General features: G+C 40.6%; 1 long non-coding RNA gene across 5 annotated transcripts in view; it reads right to left on the bottom strand.

Moving 5' to 3' along the window:
- Nucleotides 1–14,159, bottom strand: part of LOC116227072 (uncharacterized) — a 67,001-nt gene that overhangs the window by 8,753 nt on the left and 44,089 nt on the right. The window contains exon 4 of one of the 5 annotated variants that reach the window (XR_016467739.1): nt 7,957–8,560. The exons of 3 other annotated variants lie outside the window; for them this stretch is intronic. This is a non-coding gene — a long non-coding RNA (uncharacterized LOC116227072). Of the gene's footprint in view, nt 1–7,956; nt 9,320–14,159 lie in introns of those variants that run through there. One more of the 5 variants, XR_004166477.2, reaches the window with a different exon arrangement.

The following is a 14,159-nucleotide window of genomic DNA, read 5'->3' on the forward strand; positions in this document are numbered from 1 at the left end:
AGGGGGAGAAAGAAGAAGCAGAATCGAGGTTTTATAGCAAAGATCGCTTTCCTTTATCTTTGGTGCCTCCCTTGTGACAAGCATTAGCTAACATATACAGCTTGAGAGCAAGAGCCAGATTTGTTTGTTGTGCTGAGTTTTTGTCAGGAGGGTTTTGATCATTTTCAGGACATATTTTATCTCCTGTTGCTTCAGAGCTTGTGAGGTGGAGCTTTTTTCCACATATGCCATATCTGAAAACATGCGAAGGTTCGCCTGCACAGCCCACACAAAGCCGGCAGACGCTGGGTTAGCGCAGCCCCCGCCGGATGCAGACTGCTGCCGCTCCTGCCTGCTCAGTCCAGTATTTTGAGGAGCAGTTCTGGATCCATAGAAACAACAGTCATGTTTCTGGAGATCCAGATAGAGGTGAGCTTTCATCACCGAGCTGCGTTGTGGGAATATAACCTGCCTCAGCTGCAGCTTCAGGCACACGGATCTGCGGGCAATGGTCTCATTCCCAACTAGCGACGAGCTGACATAAGGCAGGCTGTCAGCCATGAAACTTTAGCTCCATGGCAGCCTTCAGAGCACAGCATAAGCCCCCACGGCTGTATTAACTTCCCTAGGTTAATTTCTTCAAAAGCAGGAAACCAAAATTAAATAAACAGCAGTGTTCTATCTTGGGCTAGATACAAACGTCAATCACAACTGCCCTAAGAAATCCACACTGTTAGGATGAGCAGGGTAATAGTGCTCTTGATCATTATGTGCTGCTGCTTTTTAATCACCCCTTTGAATTGTTCATCTGGTTGCAACATTTTGCTGCTGACATTTTCCAAAACTTCACTAACAAGACCAGCTAAAAGAATGGCTGTTTTCAAGCTAAAAGGTCAATAACCCTTGTGTCAGAGCCTCGGTTACAGAGTCAGAGCAGGTCCATTCGTTTCAGCACAGTTACAACTTCTAACCTTGATTAATATATTGAAGTCACAAAATGTTTTTCATCAGATAAGGCCTTAAGGTAGGTCCTCTGGACTTGCCTTCATCAAGGACAGAAAACAGTGATGAAAACTTGAGAACATAAAATGCTCATTTTTCCTTCAGAAGATAAAATCTGCTTGGTTTTCAGGACACACCCCATCACAGCATTATTTCATGAGCACAAGTCATTGTTCCAGAAGTTGGTCCCTCCCCAGCAAAGCTGTACAGCATGCATGATTTATCAGTACGTTCTCTGGAAATGTCCTTAATAGGTGCATCTCACCATGTTCAAGATGCAGGTTAGGACTCAGGCTCCTCCATCTCTAGTGGTAACAAGTCCTGCAGCCCCAGGCCCTCTGCTAAGAATGCTCGCGCTGTTCCCCACCGCTTACATCACCCATTCATCCCAATTACGTACACCGTAGCTGATGTAGTGCTTTAGTAATTTGTTTTATTTGTGTGCTGATTAAAAATTTCTAGATCAAACATTTAATGAAAAACTCTCCAGCCTGACGGGTTTGCTGCTGAATGCAGTCATTTACAGCTCAAAACTTATAATAACCAGAGCAAGTGTTGGAAAAGCTGTTCATGCCAAACGCTCAGCGACTGACATATATAATCCTATATCTTTTCATTCCCCCTTTTTTTTTTTTTTTTTTTTAATCTGAGACCTAATTATATCAGTTTTAGCTGTTCTGAAATGAATGGTGGCAGGAACTAATACTTGTTTATTTTCTTTCCTGACAAGTGCTCCGAATAAAAACAGTCTCTAGACATGATGGAATGACTTTTCCAATGACTCAGACACATTCAATGAAATAAGGTTTGAAGAAACCGAAGCTTGTTTTCTCTCTAACAATAGTAATTGAAAATACCCAGAACTTTCAAGTATTTACACCATTTAAAAATACAAAAAAGTTACATAGGGAGGCCAGAAGGTCTCCAGCAAACAAGCCCTTGCCCTATGCTTTTTCATTTGGGTGAGATACTGCCCGTATTCACTCAGGCTTATTTCAGTTAAATGAATTTCTCTTTTCAGCTTGATTTTCTTTCTCCTTTTAATTTACAAGTGCCACCTAAAATAAACAGCCATATTTCCAATTGGCAACATTTTAACATTCTTCACAACTCTGGGGCAAACTGGAGTTTTAAAATGAGCTCCTCAATAATGTAGGAAAGGCACATAAAACTTCACATTAATTTTCATGTTGCAAAGATCTAAGTGGCTCACTTTTTGCAAGCTTAGCTACCACCACCTCCTTCATTTCATAGAATCATAGAATCATAGAATGATAGAATGGCCTGGGTTGAAAAGGACCACAGTGATCATCCAGTTTCAATCCCCCTGCTATGTGCAGGGTCACCAACCACCAGACCAGGCTGCACAGAGCCACATCCAGCCTGGCCTTGAATGCCTCCAGGGATGGGGCATCCACAACCTCCTTGGGCAACCTGTTCCAGTGCATCACCACTTTCTGTGTGAAAAACTTCCTCCTAATATCTCACCTAAACCTCCCTTGTCTCTGTTTAAAACCATTCCCCTTTGTCCTATCACCATCCACCCTCGTAAACAGCTGCTCCCCCTCCTGTTTATACACTCCCTTCTAGTACAGGAAGGCCTAGGGGCAAGCTACCTAGATCAGCTCTGCTTTTATAAAGTAAGTTATCCTAACATTTGGTTATTGCTGTGGAGTAAGGAGTTTAAAAGAAGCTAAATATCAGTATGTATTATTTGTAAACTGGATAAAGAAAAGAGAGAGACAGCCATTAACTTAAGCACAGTAATTGCAATGACGTGGCACTCAGTGACCCTTACAGGTCCTCCCAACTCAAACAACTCTATGATTCCATGAAAACACACTCAAAATACAGATCTTCTTTCAGACTGACTTGTTAAGTACCTTTGTCTATATTCTTCCCTAAGAATGCCAGTGCATTTCCAAATCCCAGGTCAGCACTCTGGCTGCCAACTGTTCTCCTGCAATCACAATTAAAGCCTCTTGGCCTCTGACCCTCTGCCTCACCCTCGGAATGTGAGCGCATCACACCGCCTGCTTTACCCCTGAACTCACTCAGCAACCATCGCCACACAAACGCTATCTTTCGAGCAGCTGTTTGCGTGAAGAACACCAAAAAAGCGAACTAACCTAAAATCGTAACGACATTCCCGGTTTTAGAATGGCTCGGATGCCTCGGCAATCCTAAATGAAGGGCCGTAGCGCTATATACTTCGAGCACAGAAGGGCGGACTCAGCACGGGGCGTTTGGCCGCGCCGCCTCCCGTGCCATTCCCCGTCAGCCAGCGCCCTCTAGAGGCAGCCCGGGGCACTGCCGGCAGCCCGGCGCTCACCCCGCAGCCGCACCTGTGCACGCTGGAGGCGTACGGCCATGGGCAGCGTCCGCGCAACCCGCTCCTCCTGGGTGGGAAAGATCGGAGGGCTCTCGTGGCTCTGCTCTGCTCTGGAGGAGCTGAAGGAACGCCAGTTGCTAGCGGTGTCCCTGGAGTTTCAGCAGCTCAACTGTGCTGTTCTCAATGATGCTTCAGTGAGAACGTCCAGATCGCTAGGGAGATTTAGACTGGATATAAGAGAAGTTTTTTATGATAAGAATAGTGAAGCACTGGAACATGCTGTCCAGAGAGGTGGTGGTTATCCTTCCTAGGAGACGCTCAAAGTCAGGCTGGACAGGGCACTGGGCAACCCGATCTAGCTGTAGGTGTCCCTGTTCATTGCAGGGGAGTTGCACTACATGGCCTTTAAGGGTCCCTTCCAACACAAATGACACTATAATTCTATGATTTCATGAAATTCTAGCTTGCTCTAGGTGTGATGCAGCCCCATTCAGTGCCCTGACCCCACTTACCCATCCCATGCATCCTTCATCTCTGCAGAGCATAGAATCATAGAATTGCTCAGACTGGAAAAGACCTTCAGGATCATCAAGTCCAACCACAACCTAACCAAACTACCCTTAACTCCAATAAACCACTGCTAAATCATGTCCCCGAGCACCACATCCAGACGGTTTTTAAACACATTCAGGGCTGGTGACTCAAGCACCTCCCTGGGGAGCCTATTCCAGTGCTGAACAACCCTTTCTGTAAAGAAGTTTTTCCTGATATCCAACCCGAACTTATCCTGGAGCAACTTAAGGCCATTTCCCCTCATTCCATCACCTGTCATCAGGGAGAAGAGACCAACCCTGCTCTCACTGTAATCACCTTTCAGGTACTGGAAGAGAGCAATAAGGTCTCCCCTCAGCCTGCTTTTCCCCAGACTGAACAGCCCCAGTTCCTTCATTCTCTCCTCATAGGCCATATTCTCCAAGCCCTTCACAAGCCTTGTTGCCCTTCTTTGGACCTGCTCCACCACTTCAGTGTCCTTTCCATACTGAGGTGCCCAAAACTGAACACAGTACTCGAGGTGAGGTTTCACCAGTGCTGAATACAGGTGCAGGATGACTTCCCTAGTCCTGCTCACCACACCATTCCTGATACAAGCCAGGATGCCACTGGCCTTCTTGACCACCTAGACAAACTTCTGGCTCATATTCAGCTGATTGTCCATCAGTACACCAAGGTCCCTTTCCATCAGGCAGCTTTCTAGACACTCCTCCCCTACAGGTACTCCAAAAATCATTTAAATAGCATTACTAAAAGCAAGAACAATTATTTTCCATTTATTTATAGACGACATTTTCGCTATGCCAGAGTTTTATTATATGCTGTCCAGCTCCCAGAGAACAAAGGAGAGTGTTTATAGAGCTCTTACCTATAATTAGTGTCACCCAGCTAAACAAGGCACCTCTGTTTTATAACTGCCAAAGCTGCCACACTTCTTTTTTTCAGAATAACTTTCAGTGACGGACTACTCGAGCCACAGTTTCTTTAAAAAGTAGAAGAAAATGTGTTAGTACTCTAGCCCCATGATTCTAACCAACCGTATCAGGTGGCAGGCTCTGCCACAGAGCCAGAGCTCAGAAAATGCTTCCTCTATTATATTTCCACTTAATTATTCTTGTACTTTTCAATAACATTGTGTCATAAAATCATGGCATATAGTCGATTTGGATTAGCTTTATCCAACCAGGTTATGACAGACTTTCAGCCTAGTCATTAATCTGTCGTCGTAAGTTTTGGAATTGTATAGATGTGAGAGCCAGCCATATTTAAATTGGGAAGGTATACTTTTATGAGTCTACATTTAATTAGAATTCCAATAAAAGTGACACATCCATTTGAGGCAGGCTTAATATGCTGAGTTTAACTTTTCTGTGAAACACCTTTCTCTTAAAAGGAATGTCTGCAAAGAAAAACAGTATTTTCTCCAGACATAACAATCTTTCAGGCTGGCCTTTCCCAAGGAAATACATCCCCAGAGCAATGGCCCCAACTGATACTGCAGCTCAAGAGGAAGATGAGGAATCACTCGGCCTGAGCCTCCACGGCCCACCAGGACTCTCACAAGGCATATTCTTGCTCTTCCAAGGATGAAGACATATGTTGGCTTCCAATCTGACCAACCACCTTCTGTCAAGAAGATGGGATTCTGATCCCCTTGGAAGCAGAGAAAACAGCCTCTGCTTTTCCAGCCAGTCTATCATCTTCCACTACACTTTCTTATTTTCCTGGCTAAGGCAAAAAATGGCATCTTTGTCTGAGAACTTCCAATAAATGAGTCCCCTTGCTCAAAACTCCCATACTAAACTAACTGACTACCAGACCTGCAGTCCACAGACAGTAGGGCACAGGCTATCAGCATCACCCGCCTCAGTCAGCCCAAGAAACTTTAATTCACATGAGCCAAAATAACCCATAAACCCACTGCATTTTTTAAACAATTCTAGCAGGCTGGATAATATTTGATGCGTTACCACAGCTAGTATTTTTCCTGTTTAAACATATTTTTATTATTAAAAAATAGGCCTGCTTAAACTTACATTTGATTTTATAACACCCTATATTAGCGCCAAGATTTAATACCTGAAAACTGTTTAAGTAGACTTAAAAAATATTCTGAATCAATGAGCTCTCCTTAAACTCTAATGAGATAAAATGTGCTATTCTTTAGTTATATGTAGTAAAGGAAACTTTTGAGGTCAGCTCACCTTATAAATATGTTGCAAAGTCATGCGCTACATTAAATATTTACAGTATTTTCATTCTCTGCAATTGAGCAAGGGGAGAGGAGGAGGGGAGGGAAAAGGCAAGAAAAAAGGGAAAAAGGCAAGGAAAAGGGAAAAGAAAGGTTAGGAAAGGCAGAAGGAATGGAAAAAGGGAAAAGGAATAAAGAAAAATTATTTTCCTGGTGAAATCATCCTAGAATCTAACCTTCATCACAATCAGATCTTATAGAAAAGGCATCCACTTTTCAAAGGCATCAGAAGACACAAGGATTTCAGAATGTATGACTCCCACTGACTCCTCATGAATGAGCATGAAAGAGGATGGGCACTGAGGCTACTGGGCTCTTTCAGAAATCCTTCTGAGGATAGAGACTATCTCTCAGACACCATGTCTGTAGTGCACAGACCTGGCCTGTAATGCCACTCACTCTAGTTATTGCTTCTTTCATACGATCATTACTTTTGTTAGCTTTATATGCAAAACAGTGATTTCATAAATTGTTTTCTTACTCAATATTTTCTGACAAATAAATTACTAAAATTAGTAATATTTTGTTTTGGCCACTGACATCATGTTACAGTTTCCAAATGCAGATTGATAGACTCCACAGTAAAAATTGCAATTCAGTAAATAAGCAATGTTTCACGTGTCATTCTTCATGATAGGAAAATATAAACACTGAGAATCTGGATAAACCTCAAGCAATTTAATTGCTTAAATTAATATTTTGAGATATAGTCTGTCCTTTCTTTCTAAAAAAAAAAAAAAAAAGTACCAAATTAAACATGATGTGTTCATTTGTCTTAATTGCTTTTCTAGCCAATGAAAATGAACCTTTTATAGGAAAAGCACAAGAAAAAAAAAATAGAGCAAGTTTAAACATTACTATTTTAAAAATAGAAGCGTACTGCTTATATCATTGTTAAAACTGGCAGTTCAAATTACCAAGTATGGGATTCCTCTGATCAACTCTGATACGTATCTGAGTTTAAAGGGCTCTGACTTTCACTGAGAAGAAAGAGGCACTTTTAGGGCTCAACTCTTCTTTCCAAAGGTAGTTATCTTAAACCAGATGAGATGTACAGCATCAGATATCTAATATTAAAGATATATATTCTAAAAGATTAAATAATATAATAGCAAAGAAGAATTATAAAATCATATAGTTCCACAGCAGTAAGAAGCATGAAGTAACTTTGCTCCTCTTTCTGCCCTGAGGGAGGATAAACTTGCTAAAGGAAGTAACTACTAATGGGGTAAGGAGAGGAAAGAGAATCACAGCAAAAGCTGAAAAGATGCTCTCGGAGGGGATTTATAAGGTGATGAGTTACCACAGTACAGTAAGCCTGTTTCTGGCCAGAAGTGCCACGGACAAAGACTACGTACAAACTTTTATGGTATTCAGCAGATCAGATATTCCCAAATACACCAGAATAGAGAGATATCCCCACCTTTTGTTAGTTTTTGTTTCATCAGTTTCCAAAGCACTGTGAATCCCCTCTCTGGCTTCCCAAACTCCATCTTCCTGCCTTCCCAAACAGGGATGCCAACACTTCTCCCTCCTTTTTTGCTCCCCAGCATCAGGCAGACATCTGCTGCAGCTCCAGGACATGCAAGAGTCACACTGGTTGGCACAGACCCATCCTATCAAGTGCTGTGCACCACAGGCTGGGTGGCAGCAGCAAATGTCCCTAAAACTGGTGAGGACAAAACCATAAGTAGCTTCTTAAAAGAGTTTCTAACCCAATACCAGATTCTCAGTTGCCCTGGGGATATTCCTCTGTACAGCCTAGCCCTAGGAGTACAGGACAAGACAGAACTCTCACCTCCGGGTGAGTTGAGAACAGAAGGACCCGTTTCCTTACAGTATCTGGGAGCACACTTGGCTCTCGTTCACAGCCATGCATCCATGCTCACGTGTACAGACTGCAAGGTTAATGTAACGCTTAAAGAAGCAAAGAGATTTAAACTCTGGTGGAAAAAAAAAAAAGCTCTAACGTCTGCAGCTAGCTTTAAGGGCTGAGTCTGTGAAACACATGTTCATGAAGGAAAGAAAACGAGAAATCAAGTGAGGAATTATATCAGATGATTAAAGGCACTGTTTAATTATACTTTTCTGGGCCAAAATGTTCATTGTCCTTTGATTTAACTTCAATAAAGAAATTATATTTATACATACATCTTTTGTTTTTAAACACACACATTCCATTTTTTGCCCTTTCACTGAATTGAACTGTTGTTACCTACTGAAGCTGCCTTTGCTACAGTTAAGTGAAGACATCCTAGCAGACATGCTGATGGTCAGCTGCTATTCCTTGTATTGAGTTACCTTTAGAAGCCCACCCAGCCCCAGGGTTGAGCCCCTGGTTAGCCAGCAGCGTGCTGAGAAATGGGCTTCTCAAAGCCAGCTCCATTAAAGACTTGTGCAGAAACACTGAACACTGTACAGCCTCAATCACACGGCAGATGTACCTGTAATCAGAGAACAAGTAGGGGTTGGAAAAACAGAGCTCCAGAGGAATCATGGGAAGCTAATGAAATGTTTTTGGCACTAAGGAAAGCACCTTCTAATGCTATGCTTTCCTACATATGGCTGACCCTTTTTGCCTCATCCTTTTTCTTTTGGAGCTGAATGCTGTTCTCATCAGTTAACTGTGTTAGTGTGATTTATTTAGTGTAAGCCTCCTTGGTAGGGATGCAATAACTTCTGACTTGTAGGGGGCTGTCCCTCTTGCAAAAACTCTCAGGTGGTCATGCAGCACTGCACAGACCTCCAAGGCCGTGGCAATGAGGCTCTGTGTATCCGAAACTTTTTTAAGCATCACACCTGGGACGCACTTAGCTCAAGGCCATTAACTGAAAAAAAATGGCCAATCTGATGCAAGTAAATCTGGCTCCAGGAAGAGCTGCAGAGAGGAGCAGGAAGAGCAAAAAAGGAAAAATGCTGTCCACAGCCTGCATGTAGCATCCTCCTTCTTGTGCTACTGTGCTCCGTCTCCATTCGTCACACAGGAAGGTCCATCTCAAGTCATTAGGCAGCAGTGACACCTAATGCACGAGCTGGTAATTCCTTTTGGTACAGAAATATTAAAGGCCTCTCTGCCTGTCCATGGCTACGGAGTGCTCTCACAGACAGTCCGCAGGTTTTAGGGATCTTCTGAGTGGCTGATGAAGGCAAAAAAATTCTCTTCACTCCCATTCATTCAGTTTTACTCAGCCAGTAGTGAGTTCCTTCAAAGTGAGAAAACAATTTGGATTCAAAAAATAGGAAAAACCTGTTTTCCTCTCCCAAGCTATGAATAAAAACTCCAAGGGGCATGGATGTCTTAATTCTTAAATTCTGAAGGACTTCATGACCAGAAATAATAAGTTGACCACTTATTGGTAAAATTCCTTTAACAGAAATCAGTTTTAAATGACTCATATTTTTTTCATGCATCCAACTCATTCCACACACTTTATTTTGTTTTGGCAGATTAGATTGTTTTCTGCACTGTACCTTGAATTCCCCTATCTTTCCAAAGGCATTTCTACCCAAGCATGAATAAGAGCAAGTATTCCAATAAATAAGAAATATCATTTAATATTTTCTAGCCTAATAACATTCAGGAATTTTGCTTAAGGTCTAAAAGGCAAAGTTCCATTTTCAGTTATATACAAAAAAACCCCCACATTCTGATGGTTAGCAAAAATACAAATATGAGGTGAAACATAAAGGCAAGATTTAATTATAAACAAATATAAATTAATATTAACCTATCAAAAACATACTAACTTTCTTAGGAAAAGAACTAAATTCCTCAAAGACAAAACAAGATGAAAGTTTCTTATTAAGGTCACAGTCTTCCGAAGGTTAAAATCTTCTGTTTAAAACAACGAGCTCTGCTTATTGCAGCTGGGCTGTTTGGGAATAAAGGTATTTCTCTGGGTATTACTATATCCGTTTCTGTGGTTCTTTATACTTTAGACTGGAATTTTGAAGGCTCATGGTGATTTTGAAGGTTGATCACGATACAAGGTTTTTCCTCTATTATGGACTATTATGTAAACCTAGCTTGAATAAGCTACATAATTTTGCCAAATGATTCCTGAAACTTAGCCAATAATCTGATTAAAGAGAGCAAGAGCCCACTTTTTATATTTAAAAAGTGTGTTTGGAGAAACTCCACTGGTCATTCACATTTCATTAACCTCCAAGTTAATAATTCACATTCTGTCCATTATATTACACGCTGTCTTCAGGCCAAATTCACTCCTGGTATGCTCAAACTTGGGGAGAAGTCACTGAGAATGACTACATTTGCTTAGAATCAAGTAAAAGTAGAACAAAGAAAAGGTATTATGTTGCAAGTCCTTTTCTTAAGCTGCCACGGACTTGTTCTGTTGCTACCAGCTTTCTCTAGAAGGTAGGACAGCAGCAGGTCTGTAATGAGAAGCAGCTAAGAGTGGACTGAAGCAAAAAAAAAAGGAACTGCAGAAAATAGCTTTCTTACCTAATGTGTCCCCAAAGCATTACCAGCTATGATGAACTGAATTCTGCACATTGCTAGAGAAGCAATGATGATTCATAGAAAGATCATACGCCGAGCTATCTCGATACTGTCTATAGCGATCCTAACAGATGGGACAGATCTCCTGGAGGGCTCCCCTGCCAGCATCCATTGCCTCCATTGTAAGCATGGAGCCAAGGCATGACTCAGTGCATGACCTGTCCATTCACAGAAGTCATGTGCTCCTTTGAGAAGACCCAGGGAGCAGAAGCAGAAGGAAAGGCAGCTTTTGCGTAAGCCTTTTGTTTTTAAAAGGCTGTATATAGTTTCCTCTGCCCTGAATCCCAAAATGCATTGCTCCTCGTCCCATTTTTTAACAGCACAGAAAGTATTTGGCTTTAAAGATATGCCGAGCCTTTTGCAAAAGAGCTGCTTCACTTATGCTCAGCTATGTATATTAATCAGATCAAAGTACAAAGGAGTCAAGGCTTATTTTGAAGAAAAATCTAAATATTTTTATGTATCTGTCAAGATTCAGAGTAGAATATTATGCCTCTTCCTTGGGGCTTCCTTGTTTTCACCCATTCCCATCACCATCGTCCAGTGGTGAAACTGCTTGAATGCAGGAATAGATCAACTTTATGCATTGTAACTCACTTTAGCTGAGAGTAGGCCACTTCCATTACTTCTGTCCTCCTTCCCCATCTTAGAGTTTCATTGGTAGAAACATTACAATAGAAAGCAAAACAATATCCTTGATTGCTCTACTGCAGGATGACTGACATCTAGGTGATAGATCCTACACGCCTCTTTGACTGCCTCTTAGAAATATCTGAAAAAATACATACACTCTTCCTTGTTTATTTTTTGTCGATCAGACTGTAAAAGTCCCAACCACTGTTTCCATGGGAAAAAAAAGAAATCAAATAACCTTCAGCAACCTTTGCTGAGAGCAGGTAGGTTTGAAATGGATAACATGTAGTTTTAGGTTTGCAATTTCTTGATCACTCCCTTCCCAAACACTGAAATTCAAATTCATCAATATAATCTACTTATAAACGTTTCCAGACTTCCAGACAATGTAAAATGATATTCATACCCAGCTCTGACAGACTTTTTTTCACAGACATCGCAGGACATTGTCCAAAATGTGTTTAAATGTAAGCAATTTCACATCAAATATTTCTGCAGGTTTAATTTTAGAAAAATTCCTGAAGATCATTATAGTGTAACAAAATCTACAGTGAATTAATGCGACCCAGCAAAGAGAAGTATGAAAAGTCTGTATTGATATTCAAAAGTCTGAATGCTTTGTTTCTTTGAGTTCTCGCTTCCCATCAACATTTGCAGAGCCCATTAAAACAATGAGACCAACAGCCAACCATTAAAAGGTTCTGCTTAAATAAGCGAATGTGTGAAAAAATTAATAAAGATGCCTGATACACCTGGCTGAATCACTCACACACATGGCTGCCTCTTGACTCTGTGAAAACGCTGCACTCATGGGAGCCTGTTTTACAGCCCTGTGGTATGTGGCTATTGGCAAACTTCTTATCAGAGCAAATCTGATTTAAATTTTTTTTTGCCAAAGCCCTCAATAAACCATGCATGAAAACAAAGTAGTATGATGGATACAATATAAACATCAACCATTTGAAATGTGTTGTGCTGATTTCTTCCCATGAAAGATGCAGTGTAATATAACAATCACAAGAGTAAACTGCCAAGAACATTGTTTCACTGGGAATTTCTGGTAGAAGTTGTCTAATTTGAATCTAACAACATGAATATGAATGCAAAAGGACAAAAAGTTGACAATCTCATAAGACCATTGACAGAAACCAGCAAAACTGCCATGAACAGTTTTCAGAGATATTCCCCATCCTTTCATTTTAAATCCACATTCATGGAAGAGATACTATGAAAGAAAAAAAAAAATCACCTCCATATTGTTGCCAAGATAAGCGGATGATGTTTCATTGGAAATTGTTTTATTACAACAGGGGATATATTATCAGTAATAACAAATCTTTAGAGAAAGCTGAATACTGGTGATTACTTCAGGAGATAGAAGAAACAACAGAGAAGCTGGCTACGGGAGCCAACCATGGGAAGCTGGGAAATAATCCTGAAGTAGGAGGAGGACTTCAAAAAACACAGGCATTTCCTGAAAAATTGCTTTTTCAAGGGGAATGTAGCAGGCAAATATGCTCTGTGTTTCTCCTGATTCTTGCTGTTGGCTCAGAATGCCTTTTCTCAGAAAGAAGGAAAAAAAAATCAGATCTACTGATGTGCAACTTATGGTGCTGGTGGACATAGATGAGAAATTGCAGTATGAAGGGATTTGGGATGCTCAGTTTGAACTATCATCTTTCAGAATCTGTGTAGGTCTTCTCATTGTCCTTGTGTTATCCTTTGAATACAAGTGTACACCAAATCTCAGAGTCACAGGGGTTGAAAGGGACCTCTGGAGATCATCTAGTCAAACCCCATTCTTCAGCTGTTTCTCAACATCTGAACTGCCTATCTTTTGGAAGGGATGAGAGGATTTGTCTTGTCATATTCCAAATAAAAAAAAAAAAAGAGGTTGATATTTAAGAAGTGTTCAAGTACAGGACTGACTTAGCAATAATGAGAATGATAAAACAACTGAAGTGGATTATTGCACCTGTGAATTGGAAATTCACTAGAGTAGAAATAAATAAATATATATCTTTTTATATAGCAGTATGCCTAAATAGTATCAAAATTTTTGTATTATCACATTATTTCTTTGTCTGCATCCCCATCCTCCAAAAACCATACAAGAATAACAAACTAGATGCAGTAAGGTGGCCCAACCTAGTCGTAGAGTTCTCATAAGACCAGACAAACTCTAAGAAACATTTTCTCATCTACCCATGTGCAAGAACTTTGTGATACACCAATATAAACTAACTCTTCAGCAGAAGTACTCTTCAGTTCACATCTGTGCAAGATATATTTTGATCAGAATATAAAATATTCTACACTTAAGGAAGAAAACCCTGGTGTAGTATGGATGTTTAAAATACAATTACACTGTTTAGCTAACACACTGTATAGGCTAATGTTTGCATCAAAAGAAGGGATCCTTCAAAATACAGTTGGATAGTCGAACACAGGGTGAATCTGGTCAAAAGACATATGAAAACAACAGCAGATACCCCAACTGGGGTTGCAGAGCCAGGAATTCCCTAAAGAACCAAGCCTATTTTGCTCTTTTTACTACAGAAAGATAAAGAGAAGAGGGAAAAGAGGAAATATGGGGAATAAAGGAAGCTACTTTAGTACTTCTTAATTAATATTCTAAAGATTTTTTATTAGTGACCTGCTTGTCTACATGGAGCTCAGTCTGAAAAGGTAGCTAAAAGCAGAGACAGTTAAAAACAAGAGTTCTATAGGTACATCAGGAAAAGTATTTCTGTATTAAATACTCTCTCCCTATAATATCTATTTGTCTCGGGCCTAAAACAATACCCTAACCTAAAATTATATATAACAAAACAAAACAAAAAGCCTAGCTAAGACAGAAGGATGTGGGGAAAAAGCTAACTCTGAGA

This window comes from Phasianus colchicus, chromosome 6 (genome assembly GCF_987193195.1).
Source record: "Phasianus colchicus chromosome 6, bPhaCol1.hap1.1, whole genome shotgun sequence".
NCBI lineage: Eukaryota > Metazoa > Chordata > Aves > Galliformes > Phasianidae > Phasianus > Phasianus colchicus.